The sequence below is a fragment of the Bos taurus genome, chromosome 5 (genome assembly GCF_002263795.3).
Source record: "Bos taurus isolate L1 Dominette 01449 registration number 42190680 breed Hereford chromosome 5, ARS-UCD2.0, whole genome shotgun sequence".
NCBI lineage: Eukaryota > Metazoa > Chordata > Mammalia > Artiodactyla > Bovidae > Bos > Bos taurus.
The window spans coordinates 11,321,882-11,344,991 of record NC_037332.1 but is presented as its reverse complement, the minus strand read 5'-3'; the positions used below and the strand labels follow the sequence as shown (position 1 = coordinate 11,344,991).

Sequence of the window (23,110 nt, the reverse complement as noted above, 5' to 3'; positions counted from 1 at the left end):
TGAAATTTTATCTGTTTTTTGGTGGAGGTAGAAGATCACCTGTTGATCAGCTTTTAATTACCAGAGTGTGAGAATAGTTTTCTCTTTCTTGCTTTTTAAATACTTTTATGATATTTGGGCTTCCCTAGCTCAGCTGGTAAAAAAAAAAAAAAAAAAATCCACCTGCAATTCAGGAGACCCTGGTTTGATTCCTGGGTTGGGAAGATCCCTGGAGAAGGGATAGGCTATCCACTCCAATATTCTTGGGCTTCCCTGGTGGCTCTGATCGTGGGAGACCTGGGTTTGATCCCTGGTTGGGAAGATTCCCTTGGAGGTGGTCATGGCAACCCACTCTAGTATTCTTGCCTGGAGAAGCCCCATGGACAGAGGAGCCTGGGGGCTACAGTCCATGGGGTCACAAAGAGTTGGACACAACTGAGCGACTTAGCACAGATGACATTTGGAAAGATGTATTTTACATTTTCAGTTTCGTGGTCTGTCTTTGGATATGATAGTGCTTGGAAGTCTGTTTTCCAATAGTTTTTGTCTTTCTTTAGAGAAGGTTAATACTGCTTAAAAGTATTGAATTTATTGATGTATTACCCTCCCTTCGAAAAAACATTTCAACCAGTTTCTTTAAAAAAGAAAAGTATTTTGGAAATAGGAGAATAGGCAAAAGTTCAGCTTTATTCTCACAAACTTAAAACTGTTAGATTTTAACAATTTTATTTATAAGTAAATATTTAGAAAATAATTATTTTATGTAATAACATGTTATATGCATTATTTATATGTATTGTAATAATATTATTATATGTAATAATATAACTTATTTTTATTATATTATTGTCATATACTTATTTTACAGAAAAAGATATTTTAAGGATTTTCAGCTAATTTATGTACCAATTTAATAATTAGTCAGTTCTCTTACTTAAGAATTGCATATTTTAGGTATGAGAAGCATCATAGAATATGAACTAAGTTTTTAATAATCACCCCTCAATAAATGATATTTTTCTTTTAAAACAAGTTTGATTCGCCCTTCACTTAAAAGACAGTACAGCAAATGCTGAAGAGTTGATCTTTCTCCATAAATTTATATCTTGTAGGTAATATCTTTTCATAAATACTGAAAATTACATAATCAATGTTGATAAAATTCTAAACCAGCCGTACAATAAACGTGTAGTATGATGTTGAGATATTTATGACTTTCAGAATAAAAAGGATCACCTAGATTGCTCTGTCACATTCCCATTAGGTAATTCCATAATTCCTGTCCCAGTTCTTTTCATTTTCAGTCTGCTTTGTGTTGAAATGCAATAATACTTCCAATAACTCTAACCTGTTGACTTACACTAACTTGTTTGCACAGAATGCATTGTATTGGTTCATTTCAAAGGACAACTGTCATACCTTCACCAAAAATTATATTTTTCAAACTAGACATTTCAGTGCTTACAACTGTTCTTCATACAGTCATTTCTAGAATGATTATCATCATGCTTACTCACCTCTAAAATTATCTGAGTTGGTTAATGCTGTTGTTAAAATATGGTCTTATAACCAATCACACTATTCATTACCTTCTGTGATGAGCATAGAATAGGGCAATCATTTCTCTTTCTGGATAGAGTGTTTCATTAAGAATCCTAGAATTGTATTATATTATTATTTGGGGGGCAAGTTCAACATAATTTTATTATGTATTAGAATGGCAAAAAACTGAAGTTTATAACTGAGTTGCAAAAATGCCATGTGTTTTTCCCACACTCTTCTTAGAAGTTGACTCTTTGGTTGTAAGTGTAGGACTATACAGGTACCCCTCCTAAAGTTATCTTTTTATATTTTATTTAAGCTTGATGCTATCAATTTGTGATCCTAACACTATTAAGATGATTCTAAGAATAATTTGGGTCTTACATTTTTTTTTTCTCTATCATGGTGATATGATAGAGACATGGGTGAATCTTTTATAAAGATGTTGTAAAAATAAAATATTAATGCTAGAACAAGGTATTCAGGAGGGAAAGGAGAAAACTGAAAATGTTTCGTACATAACTATATTGTGTAGATAAACCTCTTTTGAATGGTATAGGAATGAAAATATTTTAATTATAGCATTCAGTTATGTTGAAAACCTGTATAATATCATCAAAATTTGAAAGTGAAAGTCACTCAGTTGTGTCTGACTTTTTGCTAATGGGATTCTCCAGGCCAGAATACTGGAGTGGGTAGCCATTCCCTTCTCCAGGGGATCTTCCCAATCCAGGGATCGGACCCAGGTCTCCCACATTACAGGTGGATTCTTTACTGTCTGAGCCACACCTAAATTTAAAATTTTTGCTTTTAAAAAAAATAATAAATAAATAAATAAATAAATAAAAATAAAATTTTTGACTTTTAATTATACTGGTACACAATCTCTTATTCAAACCCATTGTGTTTGAAAGTTCAGAATTTTCCTTATTATGCATGTATTGTACAACTTAAACTATGATCTCCTCTAGCCAGATTCTAGGAAACACTATATAATTATACACTTCATATTTCTGAAGAAATATGAGAAATTCCTACTGTGTGAAAAATATTAAGACTATAAATGGCCTCATACTTACAAATAAATGTCAGTTTTCAGAGTGTTTGAGTTTTGGAATTATAGATTAGGGATTAGGAGCCTGTACATTTAATGGGTATAGTTCTAGTCTCTTTTATAAACACTTTGACACAGTTTTCAATATTTATTTGTATTTTACTATTAGAAATATTTAGTACCCTTAGCAATCCACAGGTCATTAAAGATAGTGATGGTCCTGTCATTTGTTAAAGCAAATATTTAATAACCTAATCTACAACTTCAGGGATTTAAGTTTTCTGCAAGTAACAGAGGAATACAAAATTCTTCAATTTGCATCCTTGAACCTTTTAAACTATTTTGTAAGCAATGTACCTGAACTGTTTGGTGGCAGTACATTTGACATTCGCTTGGGAGAAGAAAATGACTCCCACAAATGTGAGTTTTTCAGTTCAGTTCAGTCACTCAGTCATGTCTGACTCTTTGCGACCGCATGGACTGCAGCACGCCAGGCCTCCCTGTCCACCACCAACTCCCAGAGTTTACTCAAACTCCTGTCCGTTAAGTCAGTGATGCCATCCAATCATCTCATCCTCTGTCGTCCCCTTCCCCTCCTGCCCTCAATCTTTCCCAGCATCAGGGTCTTTTCAAATGAGTCAGCTCTTCACATCAGGTGGCCAAAGTACTGGAGTTTCAGCTTCAACATCAGTCCTTCCAATGAACACCCAGGACTGACTCCTTTAGAATGGACTGGTTGGATCTCCTTGCAGTCCAAGGGACTCTCAAGAGTTTTCTCCAACACCACAATTCAAAAGCATCAATTCTTTGGCACTCAGCTTTCTTTATAGTCCAACTCTCACATCCATACATGACTACTGGAAGAACCATAGCTTTGATTAGACAGACCTTTGTTGAAAAAGTGTCTCTGCTTTTGAATATGCTCTCTAGGATGGTCATAACTTTTCTTCGCATCTTTTAATTTCATGGCTGCAGTCACCATCTGCAGTGATTTTGGAGCCCCAAAAAATAAAAGTCTGACACTGTTTCCATATTTTTTTGCCACAAAGTGATGAGACCAGATGTCATAATCTTAGTTTTCTAAATGTTGAGTTTTAAGCCACCCTTTTCACTCTCCTCTTTTGCTTTCATCAAGAGGCTCTTTAGTTCTTCTTCGCTTTCTGCCATAAGGGTGGTGTCATCTGCATAGCTGAAGTTATTGACATTTCTCCTAGCAATCTTGATTCCAGCTTGTGCTTCATCCAGTCAGCATTTCTCATGATGTACTCTGCATATAAATTAAATAATTAGGGTGACAATAAACAGCCTTGACATACTCCTTTCCCGATCTGGAACCAGTCTGTTGTTCCATGTCCAGTTCTAACTGTTACTTCCTAACCTGCATAAAGATTTCTCAGGAGGCAGGTCAGGCAGTCTGGTATTCCCATCTCTTTAAGAATTTTCCAAAGTTTATTATGATCCACACAGTCAAAGGCTTTGCCATAGTCAACAAAGCAGAAATAGATGTTTTTCTGGAACTCTCTCACTTTTTTGATGATCCAATGAATGTTGGCAATTTGATCTCTGGTTACCTCTGCCTTTTCTAAATCCAGCTTGAATATATGGAAGTTCATAGTTCACATACTGTTGAAGCCTGGCTTGGAGAATTTTGAGCATTACTTTGTTAGTGTGTGCTGCTGCTGCTAAGTCGCTTCAGTCGTGTCCAACTCTGTGCGACCCCATAGACAGCAGTCCACCAGGCTCTGCCATCCCTGGGATTCTCCAGGCAAGAACACTGGAGTGGGTTGCCATTTCCTCCTCCAATGCATGAAAGTGAAAAGTGAAAGTGAAGTCCCTCAGTCGTGTCCGACTCTTTGAGACCTCATGGACTGCAGCCTACCAGACTCCTCCATCCATGGGATTTTCCAGACAAGATTACTGGAGTGGGTTGCCATTGCCTTCTCCATGCCAGTGTGTGAGATGAGTGCAATTGTGTGGTAGTTTGAGCATTCTTTGGCATTGCCTTTCTTTGGGATTGGAATGAAAGCTGACCTTTTCCAGTCCTGTGGCCACTGCTGAGTTTTCCAAATTTGCTGACATATTGAGTGGAGCACTTTCACAGCTTCATCTTTTAGGATTTGAAATAGCTCAACTGGAATTCCATCACCTCCACTAGCTTTGTTCATAGTGATGCTTTCTAAGGTCCGCTTGACTTCACATTCCAGGAGGTCTGGCTCTAGGTGAGTGATCACACCATCATGATTATGTGGGTCGTGAATTTCTTTTTTGTGCAGTTCTGTGTGTTCTTGCCACCTCTTCCTAATCTCTTCAGCTTCTGTTAGGTCCATAGCGTTTCTGTCCTTTATTGTGCCCATCTTTGCATGAAATGTTCTCTTGGTATTGTGAGTTTTTGGCAGAAATAAAGTATGTAAAATAAAAACTACAATAACGTAAAAGTGAAATTTGTTTTAGGAAACGGATAGAATTTCAAAGCTGAGTCAAATTTCATGACATATTATGTTTTCAATCGCCTATACAATATTTTTTAGTTGATGATTTCATGCTTTGAATTAGTCATTTTCTCTCCTATCATTTTTTAGGAACAAATGCAGTGGTGATTTTTACACTCCTAACCATGAAAATATTTTGTAATCATATTGTTTTCTTTTTCATTATGTAATTAAAGATAACCGTGTTTAACAAGAATTGATAATTCCACATCATTCCACATTTTAGGCCTGATGTTTCTAAGCAATACACTAATGTCTAATACACAGATCCATTTTAATGAGCCATAGAATCTGAGATTCAAGATGCTCAAACTCAGTTATCATCTGCTGCTGCTAAGTCGCTTCAGTCGTGTCCGACTCTGTGCGCCCCATGGACTGCAGCCTACCAGGCTCCCCCGTCCCTGGGATTCTCCAGGCAAGAATACTGGAGTGGGTTGCCATTTCCTTCTCCAATGCATGAAAGTGGAAAGTGAAAGTGAAGTCGTTGAGTCGTATCTGACTCTTAGCGACCCCATGGACTGCAGCCTACCAGGCTCCTCCATCCATGGGATTTTCCAGGCAACAGTAATGGAGTGGGGTGCCATTGCCTTCTCCTATCATCTGCCTTTCACTCAACCAAAGATTCTCTAACTCTTCACCCAGACACTTGATAGTCCTCATAGCTGACTGCCCAAGAATAGCCCAAGAATACTGGACTGGGTAGTCTATCCCTTCTCCAGTGGATCTTCCTGACCTAGAAGTCAGACCAGGGTCTCCTGCATGGCAGGTGGATTCTTTACCAACTGAGGTATCAGGGAAGCCCTTTCCAGCCTCGTATTTAGCATATACTGAGGGTCTTCTGTGTATTACTGAATGATTACATTTGTTTGTAAAGGGGATAGAAAAAAAAAAAAAAGAAACATAGTTTTTTTTTTCCCCAGAGAACTTAGGAAATAGGTATAACATTAAAAGATCAAAATTAATATAGTACCCGAAGATTACAGAGGTACTAAAAGTATTTGTACCACAACACTGATATGTAATAAACTACATAAAGTTTCATGTGGAAGATGATATTAGAGATATTTTTAAGAGAAGGTTAGAAGGGACTAGAGGATATTTTGTATCAGACAGTACAGTTATGCAGGGATGATCCTGCTGAAGGATATGTGGGGACTGAAATTCAGCCCATGCTCTGCTCCAGGCTAGGTGAGGTGTTCCTAATTCCCATAAAGGAACCAGCTGGGCTAGCAGTATCCCTGATTAAAGAGAGAAGAGTAAATAGGGATTAAATAAGGAGAGTGACTCAGAGAAGGCAATGGCACCCCACTCCAGTACTCTTGCCTGGAAAATCCCATGGATTTTCCATGGGGTCACTAGGAGTTGGACACGACTGAGCGACTTCACTTTATTTTTTCACTTTCATGCATTGGAGAAGGAAATGGCAGCCACTCCAGTGTTCTTGCCTGGAGAATCCCAGGGACGGGGGAGCCTGGTGGGCTGCCGTCGATGGGGTTGCACAGAGTTGGACACGACTGAAGTGACTTAGCAGCAGCAGTAGCAGCAAGGAGAGTGACTGAGAAGTTTGTTGTTGAAGGGCTGTAGGGTAGGAATGCATCTTTTGTATAGTGACAGTGGAGGATTCTAGCCTGTTCATATGTGTGGTGAAAGGTAAGGATGGACATTTGTATACAGAGTAATCAGTAGGAGCTTGAGTGAACTAGTGACATGATAAGGCAATAATGAAGGGATATTGTTCTGCCATTTTGATTCAGAATAGGTTATATAATACTTGTGTATCAGTTATCTATGGCTAAAATAATGCTATGTAATAAACAACATAAAACCTAATTATCATGCAATATAATAGGTTTAAGGAATTCAGCTGACCTTTACCAGGCTTCCCAGGTGCTGCTAGTGGTAAAGAATCTGCCTGCCAATGCAGAAGATGTAAGAGACATGGGTTTGACTCATAGGTTGGGAAGATCCCTTGGAGGAGGATGACACCCTACTTCAATATTTTGGCCAGGAGCATCCCATCTACAGAGAAGCCTGGTGGGCTACAGTCCATGGAGTTGCAAAGAGTTGGACAAGACTGAGTGCCTGAGCCTGACCTTGACTTGGATTGGTTAATCTTGGCTGGGCTTACTAGGCCACTTGTTGTCTGAAAGTTGACTGGCTATTGTTTGATCTAGGATGGCCTTAGCTGGACCGACTTGGGCCCCTCAACTCTAAGTTTGTATCTGATCCTTCAATAAGATAGTCTTTGCATGTTTTCATGGTGATGGCAAAAGAGTAAGGGCAAAGCAAAAAAAAGCAAATACTTCTTACGCTTCTGCTTGGGTCATTTTTTTTTTTTTGTAATACTCCTTGGCCAAGCCAAGAGACAGAGTGGAAAGCAATATTACATGGCAAAATTCCAAGGATGGATGCAACACAGTTACCATCAGTGTAACTAATCTACCACAAATAGGTGTTAAAAGAGTCATCTGGGTCATTATTATGTTAGAAGAACTTATTGTGATAATGTAATCATTCTGATGAGGTGTGGGAATTTGAAATAGGACTGTGAACCTTGAAACTAAGAAAGACATGTCAATGTAGAGAATACTGAGGAGAAAGAATGGACATAGCCAGAACATGAACTAAATGGCTGTGATTTGGGACTTGTTAGAAGATCTGAATTTGAATTGGAATTCTTCCACTTATTAGCTGAGCTGTCAAGGGTAAGTGACTGACTTCTCTGAAACTCTATTTTTTTAATTGGAAGGAGAGGATGATATCTACCATATGAGTGGTTAAAAGGAGGTGTGTGTATGTGCTTCAGAAACCTTAAACATTATTAAATGTCACCTGGTATTTTTCATAAATTGTGATGTGCCAGTATCTACTCTGATGAGGAATTAAGTTAAAAGAGGCTACTTGTGGAGAAGAGGGAAACATTTATACTTTAACATTAAAAAAAAAAATATTTAAGTGAAACTTACAGGAAGTGACAGAAGTCACTCTTATTCCAGAGACGCTGTACCTAGGTATATTTTTGGCTTGCTACTTACTAGCTTAGTAACCTTGGTCAAAGTAATTAGTTCAAATAATGATAGAACCTGCCTCATAAGGTCATTATGAGACATAAATGAACTGGAACATGTCAAATGATCAGTTCCGTACCTCACAGATAGTACATGCTCAATAAATGTTAAATGCAGCTATTGATGTTATTATTACCATAGATATTACCATCATTATCCTTAGCCAATCTTAATGGCACAATTTTCCTAGGTAATAATGAACACCAGCACAAATTGAACGCACTAAAAACCCTACTCTCCACAATCATTATCAAATTTTGTAAGTTTTTGATTGATCTTATTTAAAAGAATCTTAACTGCATTTTCTTTAATTGTTTTCCCAATTTCTTCACTTCCTTGATGGCCAGTCTCATGTCTCTTGATTAAGTCAAACAACAGCCTTCCTGTTGTGCTAAGAAGATCACATCTGGATTGAGAGCTCCTTCCTTTTCAGTGAGACTTAATGCCACCACACCACATACAGAAGGGTTTTACCCCTCACTCCTGTCAAAAATAAAGATACTATTATCTTTTGCTATCTCTGATTATGGTTATTCTATCTTAAATGTGTTTCTCTTTCTTCCAGTTATTTTTCCCCCAGCCAAATGAAATGGTATTTACCCTCAGCCCTTATTGCCTGTTATTTATGGCCTTTTATTTGTCTTTATTTATAACTTTTTTTGTGTGACTGTGCTGTGAGGCATGCAGGATCTTAGTTCCCTGACCAGGGACTGAACCCATGCCCACTGCAGTCGAAAGGTGGAGACCTAACCATCAGACTGCCAGGGAAGTCCCTCTCTTTTCCTTTTTAGCGCTTATAATCAGGCTTCTATCATCACCATTCTCCTGAAAACACACTCCTGTGTGCCACCGATGTGTGCACATTTGGCAAATCCAGTGATCCTCTTTCATTCTTCATGTTCATGGCCTCTTTGTGCCAAAATGTGCTATTAATTATCTCATCTTGAAATTCTCATGTCCTTAATTCTTCATAACCATTCTCCTCATAGTCTACAAGGTGTGGTGTTCTTTAGTACTCACTCTTTTCCTACATATTCTCATATACTTATTTATATCCATACTCATCTTTATTTACCTATGTTCTCCAACCTTAAGCACTACCCTTCTTGTTTAATCCTTCCCTCCAAATCCCCAATCCCCTCCTTTGTATCTCTTTGACTTTTTTTTTGTCTCCTGTATCTTCAATTTCTCCCTCTCCTTCTCAACTGGCTTTTTGGTAACATATTCAAGTCTATTCCTTACAAGTACAGTGATGGTAAGTACAATAACAACAAAAGGCTTCCTTAACACCATGTCTCCATTTAGCTACCAATCTCTTTTTTCCTTTATTCCCCAACTTGTCTATTTTCACTGTCTCAGTGTCTTCATCTTCTATTCACTTTCTGAGCATCTGCAGTTGGGCTTTTCTTCTAAAACCTTACTAAAAATTATGTTACCAGTTACCAACTGATGAATGTAGGAGGTTTGTTTTATTAAAATTCACTGCAAAATGTGACATTGTGATTAACTGCCTTCTCAAAAAATACCTCCCAAAACAAACGAACAACAAAAAAAATTTCACTCTTAACTTTCATGATACCACATTGTCTTCATTCCTAAATCTTTCAAACTTTTTTCTCCTAATACTTTTTTCTGTGAGCAATTCCTCACTTAGCCACTTTTAAAATACTAAATAATAAATAGAAGATGACTGACAGTAATATCTAACATTTCTGAACACTCCATCTATGCCAGGTAATGTTTCATTTAAGCATCCAGATATTAAAATGGGAGGCTGTCTTTCTGTTTGAGGGGAGGCTAAATAAGTGAGGTGCAAGACTTTATTCGCAGGAGGTGCTAAGATATAATCCAACTAATTAATCCAATATTAGCTTAAACTCCATTTTAAGACTCTACAGAAGTTGGTAAAGCTAGAAGAGAGACAGAGCTGTTTTGCATGGCAGCTGGTCTGCTGTGCATAATCTACCACACCACGTATGAAGCATGGGGTGATTTCTGTTGAACTTAGTCAAGTGAGAAGGGCTTCAAGAGCAATGTTCAGAGAGCTTGATGTGCTTCCTCCACAAGTTGAAGAATATAGAGGCTGAAGTCTAGAAGCCACAGGTGTGGCCGGAAATGCCCCTTTCTCTACAGCAGGTTGAAGAGTCACCTGTCAGATAAACTGCAACTCCTCCAATATCAACACAAAGGTTAGTTTTTTGAAGAGCAAGAAGTTCCCTCGAAAGGGGATATTACTTACGGTAATTTCTGTGTAAACCCACAAAGTAGAATGTTAAAACCCCGAGTTTCTAAATGGTAAGCAATGAGAGACAAATTGGGATACTGACTTCAGAGAAGATACTGAGAGCAAGTCAATGAAAACCAAAGAAGAATCTACAGAGGGGTTTTTTGAGGAAGCCACAAATGCACCTCGGAAGAAGGACCACTGATTATCTATCTGCCATTCAGAAAGCCCTGATCCTGGATGACATGTAGGTCAGCCCATACCACTGTGATCTTTCTCCCCAGTTTCCCTTCCACGGCCCTGATTCTTAGAATGGTCAGAAACTACTGCTATGAGTAGGGGATGTCAGGGTAAAGAGAGACCGTACCCTCATCCTCCAATGCAGACCTGCTTCAAGGCTTGAAATAAGCCTGAACTATGTGTGGTGGGTGGATGGGAAGGATGGCAGGGGCAGGGAAGGACAGAGCACATCTTTAGATTGGGATCGGAGCTCAGAACTAGTATGTTATTGAACTAGCACTATGGAATTGTGAGACTGCACAATTTCAGAACAAAAGGAAAGATAGTTTGTTTTCTAAGCATGAGCAAAAAAACTTAAGACATTTGGTGAAATTTCATTTGGGGCTAATTTCTTTACCTGAGGGAATAGGAAGAGATATAATAATATTAATTTCAGAATCAATCCTTAAAACATTCCAATGAGGGTGTTATCATTCCCATTTTACAGATGATAAAACTGAAGCATAGACAGGTTAAGTAACCTGTTCAACCAGGGTTCTATTCATGGCTTAATTTTGTTTTACTCTAAGTCATCTTTATTTCATTATATTCATAAAGAAGTATTTAACTTCTCTAGAAACCTTTAGGGCTTCCCTTAGCCTAGCTTAGTCAGTAAATAATCTGCCTGCAAGGCAGGAGACCTGGGTTTGATTCCTGGGTTGGGCAAATACCCTGGAGAAGGAAATGGCAACCCTCTAGTAATCTTGCCTGGAGAATCCCATGGACAGAAACCTTTAAGAGACATGGGCCACAGAAAGCACTCATCAGAAATACTCTTAAGTTCTAACAAGGAAGGAAGGAAGGAAGTGAAGTCGCTCAGTCCTGTCCGACTCTTTGCAACCCCATGGACAGTAGCCCACCAGGCTCCTCTGTCCATGGTATTTTCCAGGCAAGAGTATTGGAGTGGGTTGCCATTAAAGAAATGTGAAATGATTATTAGATCTGGTATAATTAGACTGAATATAAGTATTCAAGGACTCCAAATCTTCATATTTATGTTACCATGAATTTGCTTTTTATGTACTCAGCATACTTTTATAGCCCAAGTGACTTCACTTTCACTTTTCATTTTCATGCACTGGAGAAGGAAATGGCAACCCACTCCAGTGTTCTTGCCTGGAGAATCCCAGGGACGGGGAGCCTGGTGGGCTGCCGTCTATGGGGTCGCACAGAGTCGGACGCTACTGAAGCGACTTAGCAGCAGCAGGTCCATCTAATGAGTAGGACAGTATAGGCTTTATGGAAAAGTATTTAATTAGAAATTACAATACCTGGATTCTAGTTTCAATTTTTCCAAACCCTGTGACAATAGAAAACCACTGAACTTCTGAGGCTTCTGTTTACTTACATATAAAAGAAGGAATTCTAATACCATTTAATATGTTGTATACATTTGCCAATTTCAAATGATTATAAAGAGTATGCACCTCAGCTTTACTGATTTATTCACAGCCACTTAATACCCATTATGGTTTATTCAACAATATTTTAGGGCCTACTCTGAGTCAGGTTCTGTGTTTACAGTATAGAGTGGCTGATACGTACTTTTTTTTTCTTTAAGACTTTACCCAATTATGGTTTCTAGGAATCTGTTATGGTAATAAGAATCTAATGTCTATAATCCACTGAATATTATATTTATTTGTAAATTCTTTGAAACTATCATTTCTAGTTATTTATTGCCTTTTATTCTCAACTGTGATGAACTGTCCATGTTTCTATAATAGGCTAGTTCCCTCTTTTGTGTTCTAAATCTCCTCCCCTCTTGCAATTCTAGGACAAAACATTTTCCCTCTTTTTTTCTACATCAACAATAATGTGTCCATCTCTAATGAATTATAACCAACAGCATTAAATATTCCTATATTTCTCCCATTTAAAAAATATATTAACAACCCTGCCATACCAAGCTGTCACCACATTTATCTTTCCATTTGCTGGAAAAGTTAATTTTTTTTCCCCTATACTTGTTCTAATTTCTCTCTCCTTATTTCTCTTGAATCTACACCACTCAGGTGTTCATCTCAACAACTTCATCTAAACTACTCTTGCAAATATTGTTTATAACTTCCGTATTGCTAAATATAGTGATAACTTTTCAGTTTCCTTTTTTTTTTTTTTATCATTAGACACTTTCCTTGTACTTTCTTCATTTGGCTCTAGGTCAGCCCACTTGCCTGGTTTTCCTTCTACCCTCATTGGTTATTCCCCAGTCTTTGTTGTTAGTTGCTTCTCATCCCCCTGACTCATTAATACTTTTTACTCCCTGGGCTCAATACCTGTACCTTTTCTCTTTTTATCTCTATTGACACCACTGGTTATTTCTTCCATCTCCTGGTTTTAGACAACATCTAAATATTGATAACACTGGAATTTACATTTCTAATCCAGACATTTCCTCTGACCTTCAGATTCATAGTCAAAATGTAGCAATTTAAAATGTCCAAAACTGAGTTTGTCATCTTCAATTAATCTCATGTATCTCAATTAATAGCAATGCTAATCTTGTGTGTGTGTGTGTGTGTGTGTGCTTAGTCACTCAGTTGTGTCCAATTCTTTGCAACCCTATGGACTATAGCCCACTAGTCTCCTCTGTCCATGAGATTTTCCAGGCAAGAATACTGGAGTGGGTTGTCATTTCCCTCCAAGGGATCTTCCTGACCCAGGGATCAAACCCAGGTCTCCTGCATTGCAGGCAAGTTCCTTACCACTAAGCCACCTGGGAAGCCCAATCTTATGTGGGCTTAGGCCAAAATATTGGTGTCTTTCTTCTTTCACATTTGTATTCAATTTAGCAGTTAAACATTTCAGTTTTAGCTTCAAAGCATATGTAGAACTGAACCACTATAATCACCTCTACAGCTGCATCTTAATGCAAGTATGCTTGGATTTTCCTAATTGGTCTTCATGCTTGTATCCCTGTACTGTATCAGTTTATTGTAAAAAGAACAGCAAGAGAGATCTGGACTCTGATAAAAGGTAGGTCAGATTTTGTTTCACATCTGTTCAAGTCTCTGAAATGCTTTTCCATCTCAATGTAAAAGGCCAGGTCTTTAACCTGGTTCAAAGGTCTAACATCTGCCCCCTGCTCTTTATCTGTCTGATATCATCTCCTGCTATTATCTAGTTCACTCAGCTGTACTCCTACCATCCTGATGTTCTTTCTTTTCAACATGTCAGGCATTCGGACTTACGGACTTTGCCATGACTCTTCCCAAAGCCTGGGAAAGTTGCCTTTCCATAAACACATGCTCTCTCAGCTCATTCTGGGCTTTACTCAGATATCACATTCTCAGTGAGACCCTGCCTGATCACCCTATTTAAAATTATAATTTCTCTTTCTGCTAAGTTGTGTCTGACTCTTTATGACCCTATGGACCATAGGTCGCCAGGCTCCCCTATCCATGGAATTCTCCAGGCAAGATTACTGGAGCGGGTTGTAATGCTCTCCTCTGGGGCATTTCCCAACCAAGGGATCAAAGCTGTAGGTTTCTTACGTCTCCTGCCTTGGCAGGTAAGTTCTTTACCACCACCACCACCTGGGAATAGCCCCTGCTTAATACTCCCAGTCCTTCTCTAGTTTTACTCTATAGCAATTATAAGCATCCATCATAGTGCATATTTTATTTCTTTGTCTTGTTTATTATCTCATTCTCCCTCACTATATTCTATTCTATGAAGCCAGGAGATTCTTTTTTAATGGTTCACAGCTGTGTTTTCTGCCTACAGCAGTATCTGGCATTTAGTTGTTCAAAAATACTAAATAATAAAATGAACACAAAAACCAGTTCTTTGCTTTTTTGAACACATTTTCTGTATCCTGTGGTTATTTGGCAAGTCATATAGTCATAAACATGTTAGATAGCATATATTAAGTATCTTCATAAAACAGAAGAACAAATATAATTTATAAAGCCTTATGGCTAGAGTGTTTATAACACTAAAGTTATAGTATATATGAGGCTGGTGTTAATACTATACCTCAAACCCCCTCACATAATGAAATGAGTTTTATATCAAGAGGTGGTAGCATTTTGAATATTTTACAAATCAGAGCATGGAAGATCAGAATGTAAATAACTTTCTTTGAAGATATGAATAAATTCTTCTGACTTCAAATTTGTTTTTGCATTTTAATACTCTTTTACTAAGGAGTTTAGCTCCTAAATCAAGTCAGCTTTCATAAAAGAAATGGTGAAAATAGCTTTTGATGTTATAAAACTACTACCACTGTTTGGTATCTATATCTGACTTTCATTATGAGAAAACAATAAGAAAAGTAGAATGTTTGGGTTAGTTTTTTTTTTTTTTTTTTTAAGCAGTTTATTGTTCCACTCGTTCTCATTTTCTCAAAAAAGAAAATATTAAGAGAAAAAGGCCATTAATATTCTCAAGATGAATTTCTAACCTGAATTTTCCAATAAATCTTATAGTCTACTTTAGTATACTTGATGTTAGCATCCATGTGATTCATTTGTTTCTTGTTCATCTTTGAAGAGAAAATCTAGATTCAATAACAAAGATATTGAAATTCACACTATTTTACTTGCCCTGGATATTTATTTTCAGAGCCCTATGGCTCAAAGCTAGGTAGCAACAACAAAAACGCTGTAGTTTGGGAAAAGAGAGTTTAGACTATAGTGAAATTCTTCTAAAACATAACTATCACACCCTGAGTAATTATATCATCCATCTTTGTATTGATCTCTAAAATTTAATTTACACAGAAGGCAATGGCACCCCACTCCAGTACTCTTGCCTGGAAAATCCCATGGACGGAGGAGCCTGGTGGGCTGCAGTCCATGGGGTCGCTAAGAGTCGGACATGACTGAGCGACTTCACTTTCACTTTTCACATTCATGCATTGGAGAAGGAAATGGAAACCCACTCCAGTGTTCTTGCCTGGAGAATCCCAGGGATGGCGGAGCCTGGTGGGCTGCCATCTATGGGGTGACACAGAGTTGGACACGACTGAAGTGACTTAGCAGCAGCAGCAGCTCTGTTCACTTATTCTGTATGGTCCTTAGTAAAACCTTACTATTTCTTGTCCAACAATTTAACAGTCATAAAGATTATGCAATTTAATCTTATTGAACATTAGCATGTTAAAGGTACATAGGACTCAAATTTTAAATTACTCATTGTATTCTAATCCAAGTTTTATTTGTGATCCTAGTGATTTTTTTTACATTAAAGTCTACTAATTTCTCCCAAACATGACAGAATTTATTAAATGAGATTCTGTTCAGTTCAGTTGCTCAGTCGTGTCCGACTCTTTGTGACCCCATGAACCGCAGCATGCCAGCCTCCCTGTCTATCACCAACTCCCGAAGTCCACCCAAACTCATGTCCATTGAGTCGCTGATGCCATCCAACTATCTCATCCTCTGTTGTCCCCTTCTCCTCCTGCCCTCAATCTTTCCCAGAATCAAGGTCTTTTCAAATGAGTCAGCTCTTCGCATCAGGTGACCAAAACTGGAGTTTCAGCTTCAGCCTCAGAACTTACAATGAACACCCAGGACTGATCTCCTTTAGAGGACTGGTTGGATCTCCTTGCAGTTCAAGGGACTCTCAAGAGTCTTCTCCAACACCACAGTTCAAAAGCATCAATTCTTCTGTGCTCAGCTTTCTTCACAGTCCAACGCTCACATCCATACACAACTACTGGACAAACCATAGCCTTGACAAACAGACCTTTGTTGACAAAGTAATGTCTCTGCTTTTTAATATGCTATCTAGTTTGGTCATAACTTTCTTTCCAAGGAGAAAGTCTTTTAATTTCATGGCCGCAATCACCATCTGCAGTGATTTTGGAGCCCCCCAAGAAAATCAGCCACTGTTTCCAATGTTCCCCCATCTATTTGCCATCAAATGACAGGACCAGATGCCATGATCTTCGTTTTCTGAATGTTGAGCCTTAAGCCAACTTTTTCACTCTCCACTTTCACTTGCATCAAGAGGCTCTTTCGTTCTTCTTCGATTTCTGCCATGAGGGTGGTGTCATCTGCATATCTGAGGTGATTGATATTTCTCCCAGCAATCTTGATTCCAGCTTGTGCTTCTGCCAGCCTAGCATTTCTCATGATCTACTCTGCATATAAGTTAAAAAGCAGGGTGACAATATACAGCCTTGACATACTCCTTTTCCTATTTGGAACCAGTCTGTTGTTCCATGTCCAGTTCTAACTGTTGCTTCCTGACCTGCATACAGTTTTCTCAAGAGACAGATCAGGTGGTCTGGTATTCCCATCTCTTTCAGAATTTTCCACAGTTTATTGTGATCCACACAGTCAAAGCCTTTGGCATAGGCAATAAAGCAGAAGTAGATGTTTTTCTGGAACTCTCTTGCTTTTTCGATGATCCAGTGGATGTGGGCAATTTGATCTCTGGTTCCTCTGCCTTTTCTAAATCCAGCTTGAACATCTGGAATTTCATGGATCACGTATTGCTGAAGCCTGGCTTGGAGAATTTTGACCATTACTTTACTAGTGTGTGAGATGAGTGCAATTGTGTAGTAGTTTGAGCATTCTTTGGCATTGGCTTTCTTAGGGATTGGAATGAAAACTGACATTTTCCAGTCCTGTGGCCATTGCTGAGTTTTCCAAATTTGCTGGCATATTGAATGGAGCACTTGCACAGTGTCATCTTTTAGGATCTGACGTAGCTCAACTGGAATTCCATCACTTCCACTCGCTTTGTTCATAGTGATGCTTTCTAAGGCCCACTTGACTTCACATTCCAGGATGTCTGGCTCTAGGTGAATGACCACACCATCATGGTTATCTGGGTCATGAAGATCTTTTTTGTACAGTTCTTCTTTGTGTTCTTGCCACCTCTTCTTAATATCTTCTGCTTCTGTTAGGTCCGTACCATTTCTGCCTTTATTGAGCCCATTGTTGCATGAAATATTCCCTTGGCATCTCTAATTTTCTTGAAGAGATCTCTAGTCTTTCCCATTCTATTATTTTCCTCTATTTCTTTGCATTGATCGCTGAAGAAGGCTTTCTTATCTCTCCTTGCTATTCTTTGGAACTCTGCATTCAAATGGGTATATCTTTCCTTTTCTCCTTTGCTTTTCACTTCTCTTCTTTTTACAGCTACTTTTAAGGCCTCCTCAGACAACCACTTTGCTTTTTTGCATTTTTTTTTCCTTGGGGATGGTCTTGATCTCTGTGTCCTGTACAATGTCACGAACCTCTATCCATAGTTCATCAGGCACTCTGTCTACCAGATCTAGTCCCTTAAATCTATTTCTCACTTCCATTGTAAAATCATAAGGGATTTGATTTAGGTCATACCTGAATGGTCTAGAGGTTTTCCCCACTTTCTTCAATTTAAGTCTGAATTTGGCAATAAGGAGTTCATGATCTGAGCCACAGTCAGATCTGAGCCCGGTCTTGTTTCTGCTGACTGTATAGAGCTTCTCCATCTTTGGCTGCAAAGAATATAATCAGTCTGATTTAGGTGTTGACCATCTGGTGATGTCCATGTGTAGAACCTTCTCTTGTGTTGTTGGAAGAGGGTGTTTGCTATGACCAGTGCATTCTCTTGGCAAAACTCTATTAGCCTTTGCCCTGCTTCATCCTGTACTCCAAGGCCAAATTTGCCTGTTACTCCAAGTGTCTCTTAAGATTCTGAATAATAGCTAATTTCTTTCTTGGTCCATGAATTAGGATAGATTTCTCCCAAAATTAAATTTTAAAATATTTTTGCCTCCAGTACTGAGATCCCTTATCCTGGAACTTGGAATGGGTGCCATGGGAGCAAAGTCAATCTCATCTCTCTTGGCTCTTATATCCTCCTCCCTCTTCTTTCAGAAGGTGCTCAAGAGATTTCAGGTTGCTTTCAAAAGCAGGTATAAGAACTGACAGTTATTCCTAGAGTATTTGGCAGAAGACTTCTGCTTTGAAGTGTTCCTTTGCCTGTAAGCCCATGTTAATTTTGCTATTTGCCATCTATTTCTGCTTTACTGACTATGCCAAAGCCTTTGACTGTGTGTATCACAATAAACTGTGGAAAATTCTGAAAGAGATGGGAATATCAGACCACCTGACCTGCCCCTTGAGAAATTTGTATGCAGGTCAGGAAGCAACAGTTAGAACTGGACATGGAACAACAGACTGGTTCCAAATAGGAAGAGGAGTACGTCAAGGCTGTGTATTATCACCCTGCTTATTTAACTTATATGCAGAGTACATCATGAGAAATGCCAGGCTGAATGAAGCACAAGCTGGAATCAAGATTGCTGGGAGAAATATCAATAACCTCAGATATGCAGATGACACTACCCTTATGGCAGAAAGCAAAGACGATCTAAAGAGCCTCTTGATGAAAGTGAAAGAGGAGAGTGAAAAAGTTGGGTTTAAAACTCAACATTGAAAAAACTAAGATCATGACATCTGGTGCCATCACTTCATGGCATACAGATGGGGAAGCAATGGAAATAGTGAGATATTTTATTTTCTTTGGTTCCAAAATCACTGCAGATGGTGACTGCAGCCATGAAATTAGAAGATCCTTGCTCCTTGGATGAAAAGCTATGACCAACCTAGACAGCATATTAAAAAGCAGAGACATTATTTTGCTGACAAAGGTCCATATAGTCATAGCTATGTTCTTCCAGTAGTCATGTATGGGTGTTAGAGTTGGACCATAAAGAAAGCTGAGTACTGAAGAATTAATGCTTTTTACCTGTAGTGTTGGGGAAGACTCTTGAGAATCCCTTGGACAGCTAGGAGATTAAACCAGTCAATCCTAAAGGAAATCAATTTGGAGTACTCATTTGAAGGACTGATGCTGAAGGGGAAGTTCCAGTACTTTGGCCACCTGATGAGAAGGGCTGACTCATTAGAAAACACCCTTATGCTGGCAAAGATTGAAGGTGGGAGGAGAAGGGGATGACAGAGGATGAATGGTTGGATGGCATCATCGACTCCATAGACATGAGTTTGAGCAAGCTCCAGAGTTGGTGATGGACAGGAAGGCCTGGCGTGCTGCAGTCCATGAGGTCGCAAAGAGTTGGACAAGACTGAGGGACTGAACTGAACTGAATAACAAGACTATTGTTATTTTTATATATGGGAAACATTATTTAACAGTTCTATTAAAAATGCCATTTAAACATTTTATTGCCTGATATATTCTGTTATCAGAATATGGTCTTATGAACTATACAATATATTCCATACAAAATATTCCATCGCAGTTTCCATCGCCAGAGGCAGAAAAATTTTACCTACTGATGTCTTTTTCTTAGAAAATATTTGATCTCTAAAATCCTATTTTTCAGAACATTGTTAAGTAAATTTAATTTTTCTTCTAAAAATTCAACTTCACTTTACAATTCCAAGTTTAAAGTTCTATGTTGGTATAAATCCAAACTTTAATGCCCCCCACTATGTATAAAGTTCCCATTTCTCTTCACAATTCTATAATTTTTTGCATATGTTTTGAGATTTTTATTAGTTGTATTCAGCTGCGTCCTTGTTCTCTTCATGGTCAATTTAATCTTATGTCATCATGAAGTTTCTTAGACAGGAATTTTCTCATCAATTCTGTTGTCTCTGAGTAATAGTATTGTAGCAGATTTCTTTTTGGTTAGCTTTTGCACTGTACATCTTTTTCTATCCTTTTACTTTCAATGTGTCTGCATCTACACATGTATCACTCACAAGCAGCATTTAATTTCTGGATTTTGTTTTTATGTAGTTTGTCAATTTTCCTTTTAAATTATTTGGTCTTTTTATATTTACTGTGTTTACCTGGATATTTGTACTTCATCTATTGTCTTACTACAGGCTTTTCATTTTCTCTGTATGTTTTGCATTTCTGTTACTAACATTTCATGTCTCCTTTTGAATTGATTAACAATGCTTTTTTAATCATTCAGTTTTCACCTTGTACTACTCTGGCAGTTTTACACTCTTTTGCTATTCTTCTAAAAGTTAATGTATAGATTGCAACATCTATTTCAGTGTACCAAAATGTAATGTTAACGTGTACTTTTCCTGCTTTATATTTCCATGTGTATGATATGAAGATATTATTTTGTAGTTGTCTATAGGCAATTTTTATTCCTTTTTTTTTTTTTTACACATTTGCCATTTGTGTTACTAATCACTCTTTCTGAATCTTAGATCTTCCATTTGAGGTCATTTTTATTCTACTTGATGAGCAGTCCTTCCATATTTCCTGTAGTGTTGATCTAAAGATAACTCATTTCTCAGCTTAGGACTTTCTGAAAATGCCTCTATTTCACCTTTTTCACTGGATATAGACTTTTAGATTAGCAGTATTTTTTTTTTTTTTTGATGACTCAACATATCATTTCATTCTGAACTTCATCATTGCTATCGAGAAGGTAGTTGCCAATTTAATTGTGGCCCCCTTAAGGATAAATGGGCTTCCCTGGTAGTTCAACTGGTAAAGAATCCACTTGCCATGCAGGAGACCCCAGTTTGATTCCTGGGTTGGGAAGATCCCTAGAGAAGGGATAAGCTACTCATTCCAGTATTCTTGGGCTTCCCTGGTGGCTCAGATGGTAAAGAATCTGCCTGCAATGTGGGAGACCTGGGTTCAGTCCTTGGATTGGGAAGATCCCCTGGATATGGGAACTGCTACCCACTCCAGTATTCTGATTTGAATTCTATGGACAGAGGAGCCTAGCAGTCTACAGCCCAGGGGTCACAAATAATTGGACAAGACTGAGTGACTTTCACTAGGATAAACAGTACTTTTTGTTTTTCTTTTTGGCTGCTTTAAGGGATTTCTTAAATGAGTTTTAAAATGATGATCCTTACAATGAAATGTATTTTTTTTTCCCTGTTTTGTGTTCGTAGGGATTATTGACATTGTAACTTAGTGCCTTTTATTATTTTGGGAAAAGTTTTTTTCTTTTTTTCCTTTCATTCTTGAGTTCTACTTCCCATATGCTTATTCTTCTCATTTTGTATTCTATGCCTCATATAGCCTGTCTGTATTATCTACATCTTTGTCTATGATTTGTCAAAAATCTTATTTGTACCTAACTTTTGATTCACTAATTTTCTCTGCTGTGTCTAATCTGTTGTTGAGTTCATTTATTTGGTTCTTTATTATGTTTACTTTCCTTTTAGTTCTACAATTTCCATTTGTTTTGCTTTTTAAATTTTCCGTTTCCTATAAAAATTTACCATCTTGTCTTTTATCACTGAGTGCTGGAAGCATAGTTATTTTGTCTTCAATGTCTGTACCTCCTATGCCTATTTCTGTTATTTTCTATTTTTTCTTATTGCTCATTCCTACTGTCTTGTCATTTCATGTGCATGGTTATTTTTGACTCTGGCAGTCATTTATTTTAAAATTGTTAGTGGAAGTCATTTTAGTTCTAGGATTATATTATCTTCCTCTACAGGAAATATCGATTTATTTTGGCAAGGTGCCTAGGAAACACAGCAGTCCTTAATTGCTGCTGCTAAGTCGCTTCAGTCATGTCCGACTCTGTGTGACCCCATAGACGGAAGCCCACTAGGCTCCTCTGTCCCTGGGATTCTCCAGGCAAGAATACTGGAGTGGGTTGCCATTTCCTTCTCCAATGCATAAAAGTGAAAAGTGAAAGTGAAGTCGCTCAGTAGTGTCCGACTCTTAGCGACCCCATGGACTTCAGCCTAACAGGCTCCTCCGTCCATGGGATTTTCCAGGCAAGAGTACTGGAGTGGGGTGCCATTGCCTTCTCCATAATCCTTAATTACCTCCATTCAAATAATTTCTGGGAAGATCCTTCTAGATTACAGGCCTTCAGAATCTCAACTCCACATGAGGAGGACTCACCAGGGCCTTTCTACCTTGTCAGGAATTGACTCTAATATCTGTCTCTCTAGCCTCATGAAGCTGCAAAATGTGCTGATCCAGTCCCTCTAAAATTAGGGGAAAAAGCAACTAAAAGTCAGAAACCTAACCTTCTCCTGATCCCATACTCTCTATTCTTTACTATCTTTTGTGTCATATTAGATTATAGGTGAACTTTTTTTTTTTTTTTAATGTGAAACATTGGTAGTTTTCCTTATCAACAAAGCTGATTTTATTTGCAGTCTGCCATTATTGGAAGCAGAAGTCTACGAGCTTTAATGAGCTCAAAATGTAATTAATTGAAAAGACAGCTTAAGACAATTTTCTTAAAATAAACATAACTGGTTCTGTGAAAAAAAAGTAACCAATTATCTTTCTTAATTCATTTCTGATGTATTTCTAGTCTTGTTACATGTTCCTGCTGGATTCTGGTTGTCAGTAACTATTCCAACAGTGTTGAAAAAATAATCTCTTTTGCTCCAGCATTTCCTCCTGCAAATACATACTCCTCACAGCTGCAAACTTATCTATTTAAAATTCAAATATGATTATACTACTCCCTTTCTTAAAATTCTTTCATGTGCAAAAGAAGACAGTGAGAAACCTCCCAAACTATCAGACCCAATAAACTAGTTCAGCAAGGTTACTG

The 23,110-nt window shown here is 38.0% G+C and overlaps 1 protein-coding gene across 11 annotated transcripts in view; it reads left to right on the top strand.

Annotated features, from left to right (window-relative positions):
* PPFIA2 (PTPRF interacting protein alpha 2) overlaps positions 1-23,110 on the top strand; it is a 502,235-nt gene that overhangs the window by 4,937 nt on the left and 474,188 nt on the right. The window lies entirely within an intron of this gene.